Genomic DNA, 22,133 nt, shown 5'->3' with positions numbered 1-22,133 from the left:
AGCCAGTTCCTGATAACAAATCTTAATACCTATCTGCTCTCAGTTCTGTTTCGTTGGTTGAATCCTGGCTGATACAGTAACTGATTAAAAGTAGGGGTAAAAGAAACCACATCAGTCCTAAAGATTCTTCCCAAAGCCCTGGACACACGATTCCTGCCTCATCCTATGCCAAAGTCCATAAAAATCTCCCTTTTATGCGGCTGCCTTTTCTGGAGAAGGCAACATTCCCGCCTTGGTTGGCAACTCTATAGAGCAGATCACGGAAGTTCAGCCTTATCAACTCTGACATATGGATCACGCTCCTGGGTTGAGTTTTTTTTTGTTGTTTTGTTTTGTTCTTCATATATATAGTTTTATATGGTTTCTTTTATGTTTTAGGCTGAGTCTTTGATCTCCCCAGGAAAAATCTTCTCCCCCCTGGAGTTCCTTTTAATCTACGAAAATCACTGACCACAGCTGTGGACCGAGAAGGGTTCTGCAGAGACACAGGCCAAGCCGAGTGAGAGAGTGTGGACCCAGATAACGTGGAACAATGTGTTGCTTCGGGGCCCTACACGTGTTGGGAACTTTCTGCAGGCCTCCCAACCCCTGGGTTCAAGAACGTGTGGCTGATGAATGGGCAGGGGGGACAGAGTCTCTGTTCACCGTACGAGGCTTGGCTCAGATACCCAACTTCTACCCTGGCTAAGCCTGATCAGGCACGCACCCCCCTCCCCATTCTATTTAACAATTGAGGAAAATGAGGCCCAGAGAGAGTCCAAGGTTCCGTTCCCTAGAAGTAGAACTGAGACAAAGGATCCTGTCATCCTGACACAATTTTAAACTTAAAGAAAAGTTTCAATAATTGTGTAAGAAGGTCCCATATGCCCTCTATCCAGACTTGCCAATGTTAGAGACATCGTGTACCTTTATCGCTATATATGTCACTGTGTACGTCCTAAGCACTAGAACATTCTTTTATATAATCATGGTGCAGTGATCAAAAACACAAAATTTAGCATTGTTTCAATGCTACTACCCGTGCAGCCCATATTAAGATTTGGTCGATCATCCCAATACTGTCTTTTATAAGCTATTTATTCTTCCTGGTTCAAGATCCCATCCAGGATTATGTGTTGCATTTAATCATTGTGACTCTTTAGTCTCTCTTAAGTGGAAACGTCATCTAAATCTTTCTTGGTCTTTCTCAACCTTGACATTTTTGAAGAGTATTGGCCAGGCACTTTGTAGCATGTCTATCGGTTTCGGTTTGTCTGGTTGAAAGCGTTCCCAGGAAGAAAGCATCCCCAGGTAGTAAGAAATAGCAACGAGAAACACCGAGGTCAGCACGGGTGCACAGGCAAGCAGAAGACCCCTGCAGGCCGAGTCTGGCTCAGACCCCAGGGAATCTCTCCAACAGCGTCGTCACACCTCAGTGTTGTCCTAATTGGGGGACCAGCTACAGAAGATATACCCCCTGTGGCCAGCGGTCACATTCAGCTCCAGTTCTCCATGCACGCAGGCTCGGGCAACTTCTGCAGCCAGAGGGCATACGTGTTGGCTACCGGCCGGTGTGTACAAAAAAACAGTAAAGGGATCTGGGGGGACACAGTTGGCACAACGACAGTGTTGCTAGAAAGAGTTCGACTTACCCAGAATCACAGAGCTGCTAAGGAACAGAGCTAGAATTTTGGCAAGCTCTGTGCCACTGACCCATACTCCATCACCTCTCTGGAGAACTACAATCACGCAGGAGACAGTGGATCCCACATCATGACTTAGCTGGAGAAATGAGATATTAAAAATAATTGAAAGCAGGGTCACATTGTCTCTCCATTTTGGATTGCAGGCAGTTGGTTATTATTTGACCTTTGTCTGTTATGTTTACATGCTGTTCGATGAGTGTATATTCACAGGACGACCGGTAAGAGAAGTATATTCACGTGACGATCGAGATGCAGATACTCGTGTGTCCACAGGGAGCACAGGTGGCTGGGAAGCCCGGCGTCTGAGAGCTTGGGCTCTGGGGCTGGACTGCTGGGTTCGAGCTCTGGCTATGCCAGTCACTAACGCAGTCACCTCTCAGAATAGCTTCTCAGCATCTGTAGGGAGAGTAACAGTGCCAGCCCAGGAGGTTGGGTGAGAATTAGATGAGACACGGTTTATTAAATTCTCAAGATAGGGCCCGACACATGGCGAGTGCTCTATAAATGTTAACTGTCTTATTAACATCTCTGACTGACCCACGGGGTGTGACGGGTCTGCCCTGCCCTCATCTGATTCACCTTTGTCCCCACCCCCTCTCAATCTCTGTCCAGCAGGGACCTGCCTCGCACACAGTGGCCACCGACAAGGGTTCCAGAGGGGGCTGGTGAGAACAGTGAGAGTATTCAACCATGGGTCAGCTAAGACAAAATTGGGGTCAAGGGGATAGAACCCATAAGAAGAAGCTCTAAGGATGTGGAGAAGTGTGCGGGTCATACCCGAGATGCCACCACCATTCTCCCATGGACTGTTCCCCACAAGCCACCTGCCTTCTCCCAAGCACACCAGGCTCCTCTGCTCTGTACCGTTGCACAAAGTTTCCTGTTCCCGTCAGAAACTTCCCCACGGTGGTCAGCGGATTCTAAGACCGCCTTCGGATCTTTTCCCTTTGTGACTCTTCCTTTGAGTGTGGGCTGGACCTAGTAAGTTGCTTCTCCTGGGAAACATGAGGGGATGTCACTTCTGAGATTAGGTTATAAAAAGACGGTCTCATTCACCCTTTCTTGCTTTCATGTTCTGGTGGAAGCCAGCTTCCATGTTGTGAAGAAGGAACGGAGGGACGCCTCTGTGACCAACAGCCAGTGAGGAAGAGAGACCCCGAGTCTGACAGTCCAGGAGGAATCAAATCCTGCCAACATCCACATGACTGAAACTGGAAGGGTATTCTCCTGCCGGCTGAGCCCTCGAATGAAACCTAAGAACCAACCAACACCCTGATGGCACCCTGAGCACAGGACTCCGGTGATCCGTGCCCTGACTCCTGCCCCACAGAAGCTGTGACATAATGAATGTGTGGGTTGTAGGTCTCTAAGTTTGGGTTAACCTGTTACACAGCAATCAATAACTAATACACATACTTTCAACCTGCCGAAGGCATATTCACTCAGGTATCACATATCCGGGGGGGTCTTCTGTGGTTTCCTATCCTTGACCCTGGCTGGGCTAGGCAGCCCTCCTGAGTGGTCCCACAGTTTCTACCTCACGGCCTCAAACACATTATACTATACTTTTCTGGTAATTTATCAGCCCTTCCCTCTGGAATATGAGTCCTGGGCAGCCATAAGCTGTGTCTCATTCATCTCTGTCACCCCTAAAACAAGCCCGGTGCCTAACTTACTAGGTAATGATAATACCTCATATTTAATGAGCACTTACTATGTGCCAAAATCATTTTGCTTTTCAAACTCAATCTCACTGAAGTCTCCAAACAAGTATCATTAAGTCCATTTTTACTGATGAAAAAAAACCAAAACAAAACTGAGGTTCAAATGCTTGCCCAAGGAGCTAATACGTGGCAGAACTAGTACTTGAACCCAAGCCATGTGGCTCTAGAGTTATGACTCTGTACAGTAGGCGTTTGTTGACTGACACCCAACTAAGGACCTGCTATGTGGCCACAGGATTGACAACAGACCCAATATGACTGGCCCTTTGTGTATCTGCCACACAGAGGAGCGAGAGCCCCACAAAGTTCTAGAGATCAGTAAGGAATAGCAAAGTCAAGACTGAGAACAGCTGGGTTTGGATTTCCTGGAAAGCCTGGGCCAGAGGCCAAGACAGAATCCAGGGAGCAAAGCTGAGTGGTTGTCAGGTCAACAAGCCCATGGAGCCAGGAGAGGACACAGCAGAGGCTGGGGGTGGGAGATAGCCATCTGGGAGACCCGTATCTCTGAACACTCATGAGCACTTCCCCATGCAATCAATTCCTCTGACATTTATTGAGTATCTACTATGTGTCAGATACTGTCTAGGGTGGGGGCTATCGCAATAAATGCATGAGACAAAAAAAAAAAAAAGAAAAATCCCTGTCCCTGTGGAGTTTACATTCTAGTGGGTAGGGAGAGACTGGCAGACAATTAAAGCAAATATAGATTTTATAAAGTAGAAGATTTTAAATGCTATCTAAAAATAAAGCGAGAAAAGTGGGAGGCAGGGCAGGAGGGGAGATGTGGACACGTTCCATGGAAGGATGTCGCCTGTGAAAACGTAAAGAGCTTGGACGATAAGAGTTATTAGCATCGCGATTCCCACTGTGAGAAGGTGGAGGGTCTTAATTTGTTCTAATGTTGATTCTGCATGCTTTGGAGGGGGATGTCCCCTATCTTTAGTATCAGGATTTAGTGAACCAAGCTCGTGAGTATTAATCTGGGTTGGTTCCAGCAGAAAACAGATTTCCAAGCCGTGCGAGGCACTCTGGTAGGATACAGGCGGCCATAAACATCCGAAGAGGGCATCTCTGCGGGTACGAAGACCAGGGAGCAGGTGGAAAGAAAGTTTCGGGTTCCACCTAACTCAGTCGGCTGGACACAAGCCAACAGCTGGGTCTTTGTGTGATGACAGATCCAGAAGCCACCTCTAATCCCCTCGGGCAGTAGGGGTGCGGGTCAGAGGAACAGAGGCAGAAGCGGAGACCTGAAAATGGACAAACACACCGAGGCAAGGGATATCAAGGCCTCCCTGTGGCCTTCACCGGGTGCCCACCGGCCGTGCGAGTGGAGGTTCAGCCCCCGCTGGAGGTTCGGTTGGGACCTCGGGCAGCTGCTGCTTCTCAGGTCAGGACGGATCCTCCAGACGCGGGCTGAGCCTGCAACCAGCATCGCCATCCAGCTCCTGAATTCTCGCCACGTTCTGTGACAGGCGCCACGCAGGGCTCGCAGACTGGGACTTTGTATGGTGGCCGAGTCGCAAACCCAGCCTCGTCCTTCTCCAGCCTGGATCTCTTCAACCACCCCATCAAGCCCATTGCACTGCACCTTGCACCTTGCACTCCAGGTAGGGCGCCAGAGGCCCCCACGCCATGCCAGGTTTGTCTCGGAAATACATGGTTGCTTCCCCCCCCCCCCAGCAGTCCCTTTCTTGTCACCAGCAGTGTCCTGGGCTGACTTCTAAATCCCCTAATCCTGAGAGCACCTTACTAAGGACCTGCACGCAGGTGAGGCGACTGCCACTACAAGACAGCAGGCAACCCAGTAAAGGAAGCTCGCAGTGGATTCTGAACCACATCCAAGCGATTCGGACCCCTGCTCCCCCACGAGGCTATGCAGCCTCCAGCCCATGCTCCTCGTCTGTCAGATCGGTCCAGTCACGCCCACCTGATCCACGTGCCGTGAGGTTTCAGCGAGAATCTGCAGAGCCCTCAGAACAGGCCCTGGACCACCAAGTACAAGGCAGCCGGTGGTAGTTATAGACGTGGCGACAGCTCTCCGCCCTCCTGAGAAATTCTGCTCATTGCTTTGAGAAGTCGCGGGAAGGACACCCGTAAATTTGGAACCCTTAACTCCTGTTCCCCAAAAAGGAAGCTGCCCCCCAGCTTCTGAGCTCTTGGAGCTTTCACCCAGCAGGCGCTCACTCGTGAGAATCAGGGCGGCACACACAGCCAGAGCGTTTGTTCAAGAATTAAAAGTCGGCCCGTATGGCCCTGCTATTAAACTCCCTGTGGGTGAGCCGGGTTAACGGTGGGGCCTCGTGTGATAAGCCATTAATCTCCACGTGTAATGCAAGAGCCGTACAACTCACTTCAGCCCTAATCTCCCATGAGTTACAGCCTCTTCTGTGATTCATAAAACAAATCAATCACACCTCCCAGGCTCTCATCTATTTATTACTGCTTTTTAAATGCTCGGAGAGAGAGAACTTGGAGGGTGTTATTCATCCTTCCCCAGCTCAGCCGACCTCTGCATGCTGCAGGAAAGCAGACTCTATCCCCCTTCCTGGGGTCACAGGCCAATGTTAGTTGCGTTCTAAGGCTCACAAGGAGCTGGTGATTCTTAGCATCCTTAGGGGCTGCAAGGAGCCTCCCCATCACTCTCCATAGGGGCTGGGTGCACAGACTTGACTGGGTGACAGTTCCCAACCCAACAATAAAATGGTCGTTTCCCAAGCACTAAGTCCAAGGGGAGGGGGGAGTTGTTAGGCAGCGGTCAGAACTGTCAGGGGGAACACGGCAGTAGCTGGACAAAAGGGAAGCACTCATTCTGTGCCTGCTCTTTGCCAGTCACCTTGCCGATGTGTTTTCCATCGGTCTTGACCAAAAGCCAACAAGGTGGCTGCTATTGTCCCCACTTTGCAGAAGAGGAAACGATGGCTGTGGAGGGCAAGGCCACACAGCAAAGCCAGTATCTGCCAGGGAAACCCAGCCCAGCCCACACCCCGTCCCTCTGCCCACCCCGACGGCTAACCAGCCTCACCCGAGTTCTCTGAGCATTTCTGCTACTGCGCCTGACATTCTCAGCATTGTAGCAATTTTACCTGAACAATCTGCTGACATTGGCCCATTGGCAGTGGGCGTGGGGGGACCGTGAAGGCCGTGGCTTCTTGACCACAGGTTCAGGAGCTTGACAATGGTAGACGCTCCCCTGCAGCTCTCAAACTTAGGGTCTCGGAGTCAAGCTGGCGTGGGAAGGGCCAGGATCCCCAAGGCTCCCTCTGCCAGTCCCCCGCAATGGAGATTCTGCAGGGAGCAAGCACAAGGCAGGCAACCACAGGGGCAACCACAGGGCTCACCCTTGGCCCCATGAGCCCTGGAGATCACAGCGCCCCCTTCTCCCTTCCAGTAATGTTGGCCAGCAGACCCAGGCGACAGGCTGGTGGGTTTCATTTCCTAGTCTTCCCACAAGGAAGTTGCTCAAACACAAGGCTTTGCAAAACCAAGGTCCAGCCTCTCGGCCCTACACTGTACAATCCCTGCAGACAGAAGCTCTAGGCAGGGACTTTGGGTAGGGGGCAGCTTGGCCACTCAATGTCCCTCCGAAGTGGAAGAGGACATGGCAAGACGTGAGCCATCAGGCGAATCCCCGGCCCGATTTAGATGGCCCCAGATCCCACAGTCTCTTCCCCACCCTCCAGCCAGAGGAGCCTTAAAAAACTTTTGTTAAGTTTATTTATTTATATTTTGAGAGAGAGAGAGAGAGAGAGAGAGAGAGAGAACAAGGGGGGGGGGCAAAGAGAGAGGGAGAGAGAATCCCAAGAAGGCTCTGCACCGTTAGCACAGAGCCCGACTCGGGGCTAGAACTCATGAACCATGAAGATACAACCTGAGCCAAAAGCAAGAGTCGGACGCTTAATGGACTGAGCCACCCCGGTGCCCCAGAGGAGCCTTTAACATCAGTGAACCAGATCACATCCCGCTTCCCCAGATTAAAACCCTCTAATAGTGTTCCCCCCACTCTGGGGTGGGGGGGGCAGGCGGAAACCCAAACTCTGTCCCTTAGCCCAACCAAGACTCCAGCTTGAGCTTCACTGGGGTCTCCTACAGGCACCACAACCTAGAGTTTCTGACTCAGAGGCTCAAGAATGCACATTTCCTTCAAGTTCCCAAGTGACACCGAGGCTGCCCGTCCAGGGGCCACACCTGGAGAACCAGGATCCAGTATATTTCGTCTCATGCTCACTTATTCCTGATCTAACTTGCTCACCATGCCCAGGCCCTAGAGACCCCCATGAGGATCTATAAACCCCCCCAGAGGATTTCTTAGTGTCAGAGCCCTCCCGCTCAGGATACCCTGGACTCTTCCCCCCTGGCCCAGTCTCCCCAGTCCTGGATTCTTCTCATCCTCCCGGGCTCTGGGTAGTCCCAGCCCCTGCTCCTCACTCCCCACCTGCCTAAGGATGCTCTCACCTTGGTGCCTTGTGTCGCGGCTTCCCATCCACTCGCTTCTCAGCACCATCCAGCATGCAGCGGAATCGCAAGGCTCTGTTGATTTGCTGGGCTCTCTCTGTGAACATGTGTGAGTTTTCTATCTCGGCCTTTAGACTGTGGACTGCTTCCATCCAGACTCTGTCTTAACACTAACCCAGCACACAGCTCAGTGCCTGTCACACAGGGGGTGCTCAGAAATGTGTGTTAAGGGTCGCCTGGGTGGCTCAGTCGGTTAAGCATCCGACTTCGGCTCAGGTCATGATATCACAGTTCATGGGTTCAGGCCCCGCGTCAGGCTCTGTGCCGACAGCTCTGAGCCTGGAGCCTGCTTCAGAGTCTGTGTCTCCCTCTCTCTCTGGCCTTCCCCCGCTCTCGCGCTGTCTCTCTCTCTCAAGAATAAAATAAAAATATTTTAAAAATAAAAAGAATCTGTCCCTCCCTCTCCCTTGACCCTTTCTCCTGCTCATGCTCTCTCTCTCTCTCATTCTCTGTCTCTCAAATTAAAAATATATATGTGTGTTAAATAGATGCTTTGCCCTCTGTGATTGTCATGGCAACCCTGTTAGAAAGGGAGCATTAAGCCCATTTTACCGATGAGGAAACAGAGGTGTAGTCACATGCCCCAGGCCAAACGGGTATCGAACCCAAGTCTGTGGACTCCAAAAGTCTTAGCTGACACTCTGCATATCCTGGTGGGAGAATAAAGGGGCAGGGCCAGGACCCACGGGTGGGGGGAATGGTCTGAAGTCAAGGTGCCAGAGAACGAGAATGGGCGGGCAGCAGGAGTCAGGCTGAAGAGGCAGGCAGGAAGGTCAGCTGGCATGGCCTCCCCATGGAGTTCTGGAAGCCTGCCCTGGTGCACGGCGGCAGAGGGCAGGGGGGGGGGGGGGGCTGTTATCCTGACTTTAGGCGTGAAGGTATTTCCACCCCCACCCCCCTACCGGCGTGCTTCTCCTGGTCTCTCATTGGTCTGGGCAGTAGGTGGGGCAGACCGCGAACACCGGGAAGGGGCCAGGTTCAGGGCAAAGGCCGTTGCAGGACCTGAGGTGGGGAGGAGCAGAGCTGAGACAGGCTGGGAACAGGGACGCTGGAAGACATCACCATGGTCTAAACTAGTTCCAAAAGCAGAGTTCCGCAGTCAAAGGTCTTCAGCTCCGTGGCATGGATCTCACAGCCAGCTGTTCACTGACCGCCCTGGGCTTGCTCCCAAGGGCTGTGCTCCAGGGGCCGGGCTCCCTCCAGGACTGCAGCCTGGCCTGGGGCCCACAGCTGTGTGGTGGCTGGAGGTCTTCTCCCAGAAAGCCTGGAAGGAAGGAACCCCCCACCTGAGACTCTGAGTGGGCGGAGGGAGGGAGGGAAGGAGGCGTGGTTCCTGCCTCAGGCTCCCCAGTCTGAGCACCAGCCCACATCGGAGCAGGGACTGCAGAAATGGGGCACAGGCCGTGAGATTCGGGCTAAAGGAGCTCCCAGATTAGAGGCTGGTCAGAGGCAGAGGTGATAGGCGGGTGCACAGATAATCCCAGGGCCCCCTGAGAAGGTAGATGCCTCTAGAAGGCAATGCATTCTCTCAGAAGCGGTACAGAGATCTGTTTCTCCCTCTTAGACCAATTCAGAGGCCATGTCTACTAACAAGGGCCAAGGAGCTTTGGCCTAAAGACAAAGAATAGATCTGAAAAGGTGCTGCTCATTGCCTCTGTGTGTGTGTGTGTGCATGTGTGTGCAAGTGTGCATTCACAAAACAAAGGAAGCAGGTGGTGGGTGGGACAAACATTGCACCCAGCTAAGATCTGAGCAGACTCTACGGTGGCCCGTAAGGAGCAAAGTGAGTCCAAATCCACCATGAATCAGTCCAGTGATGTCTACTGAACATTACCATACGCCAAGCGTTGTCTGGGGTGCTCGGGACACAGCAGGAAATGGCACAGGCGTGAGGCCCGGGCTCCGTGAAGCCCACAGTGCCGTTGGAAGTCCAGGTGACAGGTGCATATCAGCTGAATGCCACAAGTGGAACGGCGAGCGAGTGAATGTACCCCAGGAGACGCCTCCAGTCGGGGGCATCAGAGAGGCCTCCCCGAGGAAGCGCGATTTCAGAGGACTGTGGGAGGATGAGTGGAAAGTAACCAGGAAAGCAGCAGGGATGCAGGACAAGGGGCCCACGTCTTTCGGATGAAGAACAGAGAGCAAGAGAGAACAGGAGGTGGCTTTAGATGAAGCCAAGACAAATTGGAAAGGATCTCAAAGAAATAGAAGTAGTAATTATTACTCTAGAGCACACACTCAAACTAGTTTAACAAAATGTTGCCGTAATTATATCTACCTTAATGAACAGATAAAAACAGTTTGCAATTAGTTCTGTAATTGGTTATGTGAAAAGAGATGTTTCTTTGAGTTCCAAAGCACATTGTCTCATAGACGGTTTATGAGAAAGCAGATGCTTCGAGTATAAAGCACGTTGTCTTAAAGAGCTGTCCTGCTCTAGTGTCCTGTGGACATCTTTTCTGCAAGGGCTCTGCAAAGGTAGACACCCTAGTCATTCCCAGAGTGGGGAAAAAACGTTAAAAAGAGGGGCAACTGGGTGGCGCGGTCAGTTAAGCATCCAACTTTTGGCTCAGGGCATGATCTCACCGTTGTTGGTTTCGTGAGTTCAAGCCTTGTGTCACGCTCTGTGCTGACAGCTGGGAGCCTGGAACCTGCTTCAGATTCTGTGTCTCCCTCTCTTTCTGCTCCTCCTCTCTCTCTCTCTCTCTGCCTCTCTCTCAAAAAATAAACAAACATTTTTAAAAAGTGTTAATGTAGATGTGAGTGACTTTACCTGTAATCGACAGAACAGGCTCAGGTCTCACTTCTGTGCCTCCAGAGGACTTTTTTTTTTTCTTTTAATCTTAAATGGAAATGCTTAATCTTGAGGGCAAAGAATGCTTCAGGGGGCCTCTGGACCCCCACTATTGTATTTAAAAGTGTGTGCATATTCGGGATATCCATTTCCTGAGGGAAGGAACCACAACTTTCAAAAAACCAAAGTAACACTACTCAAGGAGATTAACATTTGCAAAAACAATTCTTAGGAAGCACTGGGGCTCCCAGAGGCAAACTGCAGCCCACAACCTGTCTCTGCGGGGTGGAAAGAGCTGTGGGAAGAGAAGTCCCACTCTCCCCGCAGGCGCAGGCGCCTCTTTGGGGTCCATCTGAGGCTTGCTCCGTGAGGATTAAGGCTCACCAAGACTGCAGGCTGAGTCCTCCAAGAGTAAGAGAGAGCCTTGCCCCGGCCACACCCGTAGACATTCCTCCTTGTGGTCTGGCTGCCCCACCAAGATGAACTATGACAACACCACTCTGTCCCCAAAAGACCTACAGCCCCCAAACAGGATCCCCAGACAATCTTCAGTGTCACCCTGGGGCAACCAATGCCTTTGAAATCCACAGATATATCTTCATATTCAAGACCCCAAATATCGCCTCAAAATGGACCTGCTTAGACCTTATAAGCCCTGTCTGAATAAAGATCTGCCATAAAAGTGGCTAGATCTGTGCCGACCAAACCTAGCCCCCTATGGCTACTGAGTACTTGAAATATGGCTGGTCAAAATCGAGATGTGCTGAAGTTCTTTTTTTTCATGTAAATTATCTCAATAATTTTCTATTGATCATCACATGTTAAAATGATAATTATTTTTGGAGAATTGGGTTAAATAGAATGTATTACTAAAATTAATTCCATCTGTTTCTTTTTTTTTTTTTTTTTAATATAGCTCCTAGAAAATCTTAAACTGCACATATAGCTCACATTATATTTTCATTGTATACTCAGGTCTGGCTTATTCTGCTCTGTATGAGCATGTCTCCCCAAAACCAGGCCAGCTCTGCGGAGCCACATCGCAGCCCAGTAGACCAGCCGCCCCGGAGGGCCCCCCACACCTGCAGGAAACAGACCGCCCCGGGGGCCCCCACACCTGCAGGAACTCCCAAGCTTTTAACACTGGATCTAAAAGGGCTCATACCAGTCCCTGTGGTCTGGTCAGATTCACAGGCCTGAGCAGGCTGCTACCTGTCCCCAGTGCCAGCCCAACCCTGAACCCCAAAGAATTTTGCAGTCTTGTGCCAAACTGAGGAGATGGCCAGCACCCAGTGATGTGCACCCGCAGCTAATCACTTAACAGCAAGGGTCACTCGGGAACGGTGGCCAATTTCTTGGGTTGCCCAACAATGAGGGGTTTCCTGGGCACTGGGACTTCTCGTTTTAAAAAGAGGACAGCCCCGGGCAAACCATAGTGAGCTGGTCACCTGGACGCAGCCTCTGAGACCCTGATTCTCAGGCACCCCAGAGCAGACTGGCCTTCCCAGCCACCCACCAAGCCCTGAGATGTGTAAGGACGAGCAGAGCATGTGTAAAATCCCAACCGCTACAGGTGTCCTCTGAACCAGGTGAAAACCCAAGTTCTCAAGCCACACCCACTGCGGCAGCAGGAGGAGAACTGGCTGTGGCCCTTTGGCTATGCTTGGGGATCAGACTCCTCCTTAAATCGTCCTGCCTGGTGGAGCTGGCCTCGTGATTGATCAGCAGGCTTCCCTCCACTCCCTGGGGGCAGGGGGAGGGGGGAGGGGGTGTCTGCCTGGCTCCCGGCCTGCACCACAGGCGTGTCTGTGAGTCACGGGACCTGTCCCTTTCTCTCCTTCAGCTGGGTCCTGTTGGGCCACAGGCTGTGCCTCCACAGGCACACGGTGGTTGGGCTGCTTTGGCTGAGGCCAAGGAAGGGGCTTTCTGTCTTGAGTTCTGCTCACAGTCAGACATTACTAGCCCCGCGATCATCCAGCTCTCATAGTCTCCTTTCAACACATAACAGTGTCTTCCACGCCACACACTTCTCTGCTTCCCTGTGGATTTGGAGACCAGCGAGGCTGATTTCCCAGTGAAGAGAATGAGCAGAATTTCATTCATCCATTCAAACATTCACTGGGCTCCTGGCAGGTGCCAGGCATCGGAGCAGTGCTGGAAACAACAACGACCAAAGTGCCTGCGCTCGTAAGGCTACCGTCTCGTAGGGGAAACAAATGACAGAGGAGTCATTACAAAAAAATTGTACATGGGATGAAAGTTAAGGAAGGAGAAGACCCTAGTGTTATAAGAAGGCAAATCCAAGATCTAACCTAGTCTGAGCAATCATGGAGGACTTCCAAGGTGGAGGTGACCTTTGTGTCAAGACCCCCCAAAAAGCAGAGTTCATTTACCCTTAACGCTGTGTCCTTGGACCCTCAAGGGTAGGGAGTCAGTGAACAAACAGTGAGAACTGGAGTGTTCTCCCCACTGCGATGTTGGATTTGACTTACTTCTTGGCTGACACACTCAGGCCTCAGAGCAGGGACTAAGCTGTCCCCAGTCAGGACCACTTACTTCTAGGACCTAGGATGAGAGTCTTTTCAGGCGGAACCAGGGGCTCAGGCATGGCTGAGTAGGAAGTAACCTCAGGAACCAGCACAAAACTTAGATGTGGGTTTGGAGCCCAACCAACCTGGGTTTGAAGTTCAAGGTCATCGCTCACTATTCTTACATCACATCTCTGAATCTGTTTCCTCATCTGTAAAATGGAGGTCAAATGGCACCTCTTTCATAAAGTTGTGAGAATTTTAAAAGACAGTGAGTATGTGGGGAGAGCTTAGTGTGGTCTCCATAGTAAGTACTGGATAAAAAGTGAGATTTCCTGCTTTAAGTTATTAATGCTACAGTAAAAAAAAAAAAAAAAAAAAAAGATGCTACGTGCTGTGAGAACTGACTGCCTCCTATCATTTATCTTACAGTAACAATTATTTAAAAGAAACTCAAACTGGCAAAACGCCACATTGTGTCTCCAGGAAGAAATATTGGAGCTGAGCCTGGAAGGGTGGATATTTGACTTGCAGAGATCAAGGCGAGGTTTGCAGGCAGAGGAGTATGAAGAAAGGCAGGAAGACCAGAATGGGTGGGGCCTAGGCAGGAGAAGCCCCGGGGCCTGGGAGGGGAGAGGGCAGGGTGGCTCAGGAGGGCCCCGTAAGGCCGTGCTAAGGAATTTCTACTTCACCTTGAGAGCAATGGCTAGACTATTGAAGACTTTGGAGGTAGTCAATGATTTGGTGGGGTTTGTGTAGGCAAAATGGGGATTGCCTGAGAAAGAAAAACACGAGGCAAGGGACCAAGGAGGAGGCTGATAGAAGCATCTAGAGCAAGACTCAGCGAATTTGCTCTAAAGAGCTACTCCAGACACCCCCATCACCAGCATGCTCAGTGCTACTTGATGGCCCCATGCCTTGCGATACATTCTTCCCTCTGCCTGGAATTTCAACAAAGTTACCATCCAAAATTAACCAAGTCATTCATCTCTTCAACTCATATTAATACATTAATCACTTAGTCTGTGTCAAGCTCATAATCCCCGTTCCCACATAATTAATCGTCTAGTGCAAGAGTCAGCAGGCTTTTCCTCTAAAGGGCTGGAGAGTTAATATTTTAGGCTTTGAGGGTCAACATGTCTCTGTCTCAAATACTTGACTCTGCTATTGTAAAGCAAAGTTGGCCATTGACACCGTGTAAATGGATGAGCCTGGTTATGTGTCAATAAAACTTTATTTATATAAACAGGCACTGGGCCAGATTTGGCCCGAGGGGGCTGATCGGCCTCAGTAGAAACATAATGTGAGCCACAAACTTGAGCCATGACATATTTAAATTACACATGGAATTTAACATTTTCTAGTCGGCACGTTTTAAAAAGTAAAAGGAAATGGGTGAAATTAATTTTATTATATTTTACTTCGTCCAATATATCCAAAATATTACCATTTCAAACCTGCAATTAATGTAAAAAAATCATTAATGAGATTTTTCTTATTTTTTATTCTAGATCGTTGAAATCTGGCATGCGTTTACACTTAGGGTACTTCACAATTCAGACTCCCCACATTTCCACCGCTTAATAGCCACCTGCGGCTGCTGGCCACCATATCTAGTAGAAGGGGGCTCCTGCCTAGGGAGTGATAAGGAGAGAGGACAGGACACTATCTGACATCAACTGAGGGCATGAATTAATTATGATTCACATCCAGTTCAGCCACTTGCTTGCTGGCTAATTTCAGACATGGTCCTTAACCAACCTGGTCTCTTTTAGGCCCAAAGTATCAAGTGGACGGTTGCCTTCAACCTCTGGGTTTCTGCCACCTCTCCAATGTACAGATTCTGGGATTCAGACTTTGCCAGAAGCGGTTGTCAACTTGGACTGTCTTTGCTAAAAAGCATCTTCAATAATACAATCATCTTGTCAAGATCAGGGTGAGGCTCTTCGCGAGGCTATCACCGCCATTCACCCCACCTGGGGGGGTTGGAGGATCCTTGTCTGTCTTAAGATGGAGAAGGAATAACAATCACCATCCCCAGCTTCCCGGGGGAGCTGTGACCCCCGCGCACACATGGGCACACATGCACAAGCACACACACGGGAACCCAGCTGTTCCCTCCCCGGAGTGACAGCTGTGATCTCCAGCCCATCAGGGAGCAGAACGTGGGAACAGAAATAGACTCCACCTGAGTCAGAGGATGAGTCAGAATGTTCTGGAGAGCTTCAGAAGGGAGCAGCAGGAGGGGCTGATGGTGGGGAAGGGAGCCAGGCCCCCAGGGGAGAGGGAGGGAGAATAGACTGCTTTCCTGGGCAGGGGGCCAAGGAAGAACATTCTAGAAGGAGTGGGGTCCACTGCCGCAGGCAACTTGTGTCCTGAAGGAGGGCCTGTGCTGGGTGAGGGGGTGGGGGGTCGGAGGGAGCGGCAGTGCAAAGTGGAGGGGCATTAGAAGGACATGGCTTTTGGAGGGCCAGGAAGGGAAAGATTCAGAAAGGGGTGCATGGGAGGCTACTTTGAGCACACAAGACACCCACAACGCCGACAACCAGCTCTCCTTCGTTCCAGACCCTTTCACTACAATAGTAGCATGTCATGAAACCTACCCTGCCAGGTGAGCTAATAACCCACGCTGAACTGGGGAAACCGAGGAAGAGGCGATACTGAGTATCCTACCTGGCCCGGCGTGGGCCCCTGCCCGTGGCAGAGGCCCTGCAAAGCCCACAGGATGGGGGTCCATGTGGCCCAGACTAATTCAGGCATACAGTCAGTGCTGGGGGCCAGCCATGCTGCCACATGGGGACCCCGAGAGCTCACCAAAACACCAGATCTAGGCGGCAGACTGGCAGAACCACATGGGAGGACAGGATGAGGACACCCTCACGAGAAGACAGGCTCCAGCAGGTCAGGGGCCACAGCCTCGAGTGACCTGCATCAGAAGCCTGACCCCAAGCCAGCATGGAGGGGTGTGCATTGGGCAGAGACACAAAGAGACCTCTGGAGTGTCCCCACACCACGGTGCTGGGTTTGATTTACCTCCTGGCTGACACACTCAGGCCTCAGCAAAGGACTAACTTGTCCCTAATCAGGACTGATTCTGGGGCCTGGGAGAGGGACCCTGAAGGAGGAACCCAGAGCCCCAGGCATAGGTAGAGGGCTGAGGAGGCAGAAATGGTGCCTCCAACCTATTCCCAATCTACCCGTTCTATGCTCGCTGTGTTCACATCACCCCCATATAACCCACCTTAGTATGGGGACCCCCAAAAGCAGAGCTTGAGACAGGGTTTTGATGCCAGTAATTGATTCGGGAGTTGATCCCCGGAAGCATGCGTGAAAGAGCAGAAGGAGGGAGACAGGAGGGAAGGGCCCACGCTGACCGGAGGGGACATTACTGAGGTCGTTATGGTAGGCAAAGGGGCTGGAGTGCACCAGGCTCTCTGAGAAGTGCACAGAAGTCTCCCTAGAATTTCCGATCTGAAAAACAGGAGGTTGGAGCCTTTATCCACCAATTTCCATCTCCTCTGGTTGAAGGTGGTCCCCAAGAGGACTCATTTCCTGCTGCCCCCGTGCCCTGTAGTTCTGGAGAAAGCCCTGGGGCAGAAGAAAGCCAGACACGGAATGCCTGGGATGGGGGGATCAGGCAGCACCCGGAATCAGAGTAGACACTGGGGACACCTGCCACGCCCTCCTATGTCTTCCCCGCGCACTTCCTATGAAATGCAAACCCCCTGGCACCCTCAGGTCTGCCCCCTGCCTGCTTTTCCAACATCCTCTCCCCTCACTCACTACACCACAGCTCTCTGTACCCCTGGACAGCCCTCATGGGTCTCCTTTCCCTTCCCAGAAACAACCACGCCTCAGGACTTCACCCTTGTTCTTCCCTCCACACCAAACTCCACGTGCTCGATGACGTGGTCGACACCTCCCGGTCCTTCAGGTCTCTGCAGAAACACCTGCTCCTTAGAGACGCCTCCCCTGACCTCCCTGCCAGAGGTCCATTCTTCTGTCACTCTCTTGTGGATGCCGGTGGTTTGCTGGTAAATGGGTTCACAACCGGCTCTCAAAGAGAAACAAAAGCCCTCACTTGTTGTCTTTGCCAGTTTTGGTTGAAGACTCCCATCACGGTCCATGTCACGCCAGCAGTGTGAGGTCACCGAGTGTGGTGTCAGGAAGAGAGGCACAGTGACACATCATTAGAGGGTCTGTCCACTGCATGGATACCACCAGAGTGAATAATTTCAAGCGCACAGATAAATAGTATAGGAACTAGGAAGTGATGCCGTTTACCTTTTTAACATCATTCATTCATTGTAAAAATTACAACAATGTAATGTTTCATAATGGCTATGTTTAACCACCAGCTCACAAAACTCCTGGATTTTTAACAGTTGTCTCTTGTGAGCTGAGAAGAGTCAGCTCCATAACCACTAGGTATCAGGGAGCCTGGGTGGCTCAGTCCGTTAAGCATCTGACTCTTGATCTAGGCTCAGGTCATGATCCCACGATTTGTGAGTTCGAGCCCCATGTCGGGCTCCACGCTGGCAGTGCAGAGCCTGCTTGAGATTCTCTGTCTCCCCCCCACCCCCACCGCCCCGCACCCCACTCTCTGCTCCCTCCCCTGCTCACTATCTATCTCTCTTTCTCAAAATAAATAAATAAATAAATTTTAAGAACACTGGGTATCACCCCATTCTTTCCTTCTGTGCATCTTTTAAGGTGTGTGACTATTTTTTCTCCTTGCTTTATTCTACTTATGCGGGCCCTCTCGAGTGTGGGTTCTGTGAGGGTGGAAGTTATGACTGGTTTATTTTCAGATGCGTCCAGCACAATGGCTAGCCTACAAGAGAAATTCAGGAAGCATTTGTCCAAAGAAAGTATTAGCGCATGAATGAATACATAAAGGAGGTCGATGGAGGTCACAGGGTTGGGATCGCTGCTGTGGACAGAAGAGGGAACACCCGCCTCGAGAGACCCACACTGAATCCCACAGAGCTTTTTGGGACCCTCCTTACGGGGCGTGGGGAGCAGAACAGGCCCAGAGCCTCCAGGCAGGACAGCCAGGCTGCAAGGTAGGAGAGGTGAATCTGGAATCACTGCTGTGGCCCCACTGGGGCTTCGTGCCCTCTCCACAGCTCAGCTGGCCCACGAGTGAGCACAGCCCTCAGACACATCTGGAGCTACCACAGTTCTCCGTCACAGCCCTCCCTAAGGGCCTTTGCACGGGAGAACTAAACAGGCCTGGTCTGCCCTGGTGTATCTGGGATCCCGGCCATTCACAACCTTTGTGCCAGCCGTCCCCTCCACGTAGGGTAGGCGAGGACTCCAGGAGGAACAGCAAACTCGGCTAGCCTGTGCCCGTTAGCTCTCCAGTGTGTGGCCCCCCTTTCGCCAGGCCCTCCAGCCTGGGCCTGCTGCTCTCGCGCACAAAGGATGCCTGGCTTCACCTATCTGTCTGCAGTTCCCGGCATGGCAGAGGATACTTGCAGCATGAATGGGCCAATGAGTAAGGTGGCTTCCCAGCAGAGCAAATGTGAATCAGAGGCATTTCCCACTCAGGCCAGTCCCCTGCCTGGTGCTGGGAAAGAGCACAGAGATGCCGGGCCCGCTCTACCCATAACTGCAATCCAGGGAGGAGGTTTAAGAACCCAGCCCCAGAGCCAGCCAGCCCGGGGTCACATCCCAACTCTTCCACTCCCCAGCTGGAACCGTCATTTCTTCATCTGTAGAATGGGAATACAATATTACAGGTGCTGGGAGGATTAAATGAAATGAGACAAGGAAGGGTCTTGCAAATTTCCTGGAACACTGAAAGAGCGCTTTGTCCCCGAAACTGCTCTACGCGCCGTGTAAATATCAACGCAGTTACTATCGTACTTGCTATACCTGCTTCCGACTGTGTTTTTTTCCTTTTGTTTGATCAGTTGGTTTGGTTTGATGCGAAGTTTTGCTGTGATTGTTATGGCTACAGAAGAAGTTTCTTCCTCTCCCTAAGCCTCAATCTTCTTAACTGCAAAATGGGGCACTGGATTAAATGGCCTCTGATCCAGTGTGTCCACTGCAGTCAAGCTGATTTCCCACCTCTTGGTTCACAGCAGCTGCTCACGCCTTTCTAAGTCCCCGGGTGCAGAGTCGACTCCCATCACAGGGGCCTGAGCGGGGATCCCAGCCTCTGTTGCCAGGAGGATATGAGAATTGTGGCCACTTTGCTCAACTGCAGGGGCTGGGGACCCACACGGCTATTCTCATCCCTACCTGGGCTGCTCAGTCGGTTAAGCATCTGACTCTTGATTTCGGCTCAAGTCACGATCTCACGGGTTCATGGAATCGAGCCCCACCTTAGGATCTGCACTGACGGTGCAGAGGACCCTGCTTAGGATTCCCTCTCTCTCTCTCTCTCTCTCTCTGCTCCTCTCCTGCTTGCTCTCTCTCTCAAAACAGAAAAATAAAAATCAAAAAAATTATAATAATAATAAAAAAGAAAATCCAACGCTGCCAATTCCATGCATTCTTAAGTCGATAAGCATTTATTGGGTACCAACTGTATGCCAAGGGCTGTGCAATGCTTTGGGAACAAGGTAGGGAACAAGACAAGAAGACTGTTGCCTGCATCCGCTGAGCTTAGTCTACTGCAAGAGACAGAAAAGAAACAAGTCAACAAATAAGAAACAAGTAGACTTCAGAAAGAAGAATCAAGGGCTATAAAGAGTATAAATCAGGTTAATAAGACAGAGAGTGGCTGGGAGGGGGGGGTCAGGGCGGGCCTTTCCGTGGAGGAATAATGATGAAACAACCAAAGGATGAGCTGGGGAGGGGCTAGGGGCTTGACCTGTTAAAGGAACAGGCCTGGGTGGCTTGAGTTCAGGAAGCACGGTGGCCCATGTCCACTGAGCTCATCAAGGCCGCAGGGCAGAGCAGGCAAATCAGCCTAAGGAGCTTGGATTTTCTTCTAGGTATTTTTGCCTGCACACAAGATCTGCTCCATAATTTGTGGGGCCGTGTGCAAAATGGAAATGAAAAGCCCTTTTTCAAAAAGTATTAAGAGTTTCAAGATGGCAACAGGAGAGCATTAAACCATGCACGGGCCTTTCTTTTTCTTTCTTTTTTTTTTTTACTGTTTATTTATTTATTTTTAAGAGACACAGAGAGAGAGAGCACACACCAGGGAGGGGCATAGAGAGAGGGAGAGAGAAAATCCCAAGCAAGCTCAGCACTGTCAGTATAGAGCCCGATGTGGGGCTCGATCTCATGAACCGTGAGATCATGACCTGAGCTGACACCAAGAGTCGGACGCTTAACCGACTGAGCCACCCAGGTGCCCCAGCACAAGGCCCCTCTAAGCATGGGGCCAGCCCTGTCGGGACAAAACTCTGTTGGCACTAACAAAGCCTTCTTTAATTCGACAAGTATGTATCGAGGGCCCAGAATAAGCCAGACGCTGTGCCAGGCTCTGAGAAAAGCGAAAAAGTGAACGATCAAACCAAGAAAGCCGCTCTGACCTTAACTTTTCCGTTAGATTTTCTCCACACACACACCAGGCCAGAGGGCTGACCCGCCGTCACATACTTGATGGTGGGCAGAACCACAGAGGTTCAGGCCATCCACTGAATTGGATTTGACTTGATTCCTTTGTAAGAACGGGATTGGTTATTACACATCTGCCATGTGCCTAGCACATGCACAAACCCCCACCACCCCCCGCTAACAAGAACCAAGCAAGGGAGACGAAAATTCAAGCTCGAAGAAAAGAATGAGTTTCCCCAAGTTCACACTGTTACTGGTAAGTGCGGGGCACGTTGACTGGGACCCAGTTCTCGTTGGATCCAGAGGTCCCATCTCGAAGCGCACAATCCTTACTCCCATGTACTGTGCGTTCCGGTGACTGTCCAAAGTAAAGACTGAGGTGCAAGCTTCAAGGACCTCGACAGGAAACGATGTCGCTTGAGGGTCTAACATATGCCAAGTCTTTCACCAAGCTCTCCATCAGAATCTTCTCATCTTTTCCTATAAATAACCCTTTGTGCACAGAGCGCAACTTCTCCGCTACCTCCTGGTGGGGAGACTGAGATGCCGAAAGGTTAAGTACCTTGTCCGGGGCTTCCCGGTCAGCGTGCCGTGGAGTTGGGGGCCACGTCAACCCATGTGGGTCTCTGCTGCTGTCCCGCTCTGCTCTGTCTCTGCTAAGGCCCTGCACGGTTCTTGCTGCCATGGAACCCCTGGCCAGTGGGTCATTTTCTTGCTGCCAAGGACAGAGTTCAGAAGTCCAAGCAGCCAGGCCCAGAGAGAAGGTCTGGGCTGGGGGGGGGGGGGGGGGGGGGCGCTGACCTGGTGTCAACATCAGGCCTGAAGATTGCTTCATGCCCAGCCCAAGAGGAACCGGAAAAAGTCTGACTTCTCCCCTAACCATGGGAAAGAGCTCCTTTTCTAAAAAAAGCAAGGCCAGGACCATGAATGTGACATGTCAGGCCCTTTCTGCTACAGTTTTTCCCTCTGTCTTGGCCTTCTGGGCAGCGGAGAGGGCTATCTTGAAAGAGGAAGGCTTGCTCACCCTTGGTTTTCTGACCAAGAATCTGAGGGACTTCCGTAAAGAAAGCGCCTGGCAGAAAGGTTCTGGGCCCAGGCGTGGCCCGGGAGCCTCAGCCCCTGCTCTGCAGTGCAACCTTAGCTGGGACCCTCGAGTCACGACTGGCAGACACACTTTTGTCCAGAAGGAAGCGCTGGAGAGGGGGCAGGGGCCTCCTGAGCCCCCGAACCTCAGAAAACCCAGGTAGCCCGACAAAATGGCCACACAGGTACAGGGGGCTGGGTCTGTCCCAACGCTGCTCTGAGGTGGCGTCCCCCACGGTCAGGCAGAAGCCGTGTCTGGGAGAGCCCAGGAGGAATCCCACACCACCCC

General features: G+C 51.4%; 1 long non-coding RNA gene across 1 annotated transcript; it reads right to left on the bottom strand.

The window, feature by feature from the left end:
* Window positions 1-889: 889 nt before the first annotated feature.
* Window positions 890-21,695, bottom strand: LOC123580209. Its single transcript, XR_006703178.1, has 3 exons — window positions 21,324-21,695; window positions 7,862-7,958; window positions 890-2,081 (listed from the first exon to the last, which is right to left on the bottom strand). It is a non-coding gene; the product is annotated as an uncharacterized LOC123580209 (long non-coding RNA).
* Between the last annotated feature and the right edge of the window lie 438 nt (window positions 21,696-22,133).

The sequence above is a fragment of the Leopardus geoffroyi genome, chromosome A3, assembly GCF_018350155.1.
Source record: "Leopardus geoffroyi isolate Oge1 chromosome A3, O.geoffroyi_Oge1_pat1.0, whole genome shotgun sequence".
NCBI lineage: Eukaryota > Metazoa > Chordata > Mammalia > Carnivora > Felidae > Leopardus > Leopardus geoffroyi.
This window is presented reverse-complemented; position numbering and strand designations above follow the sequence as displayed.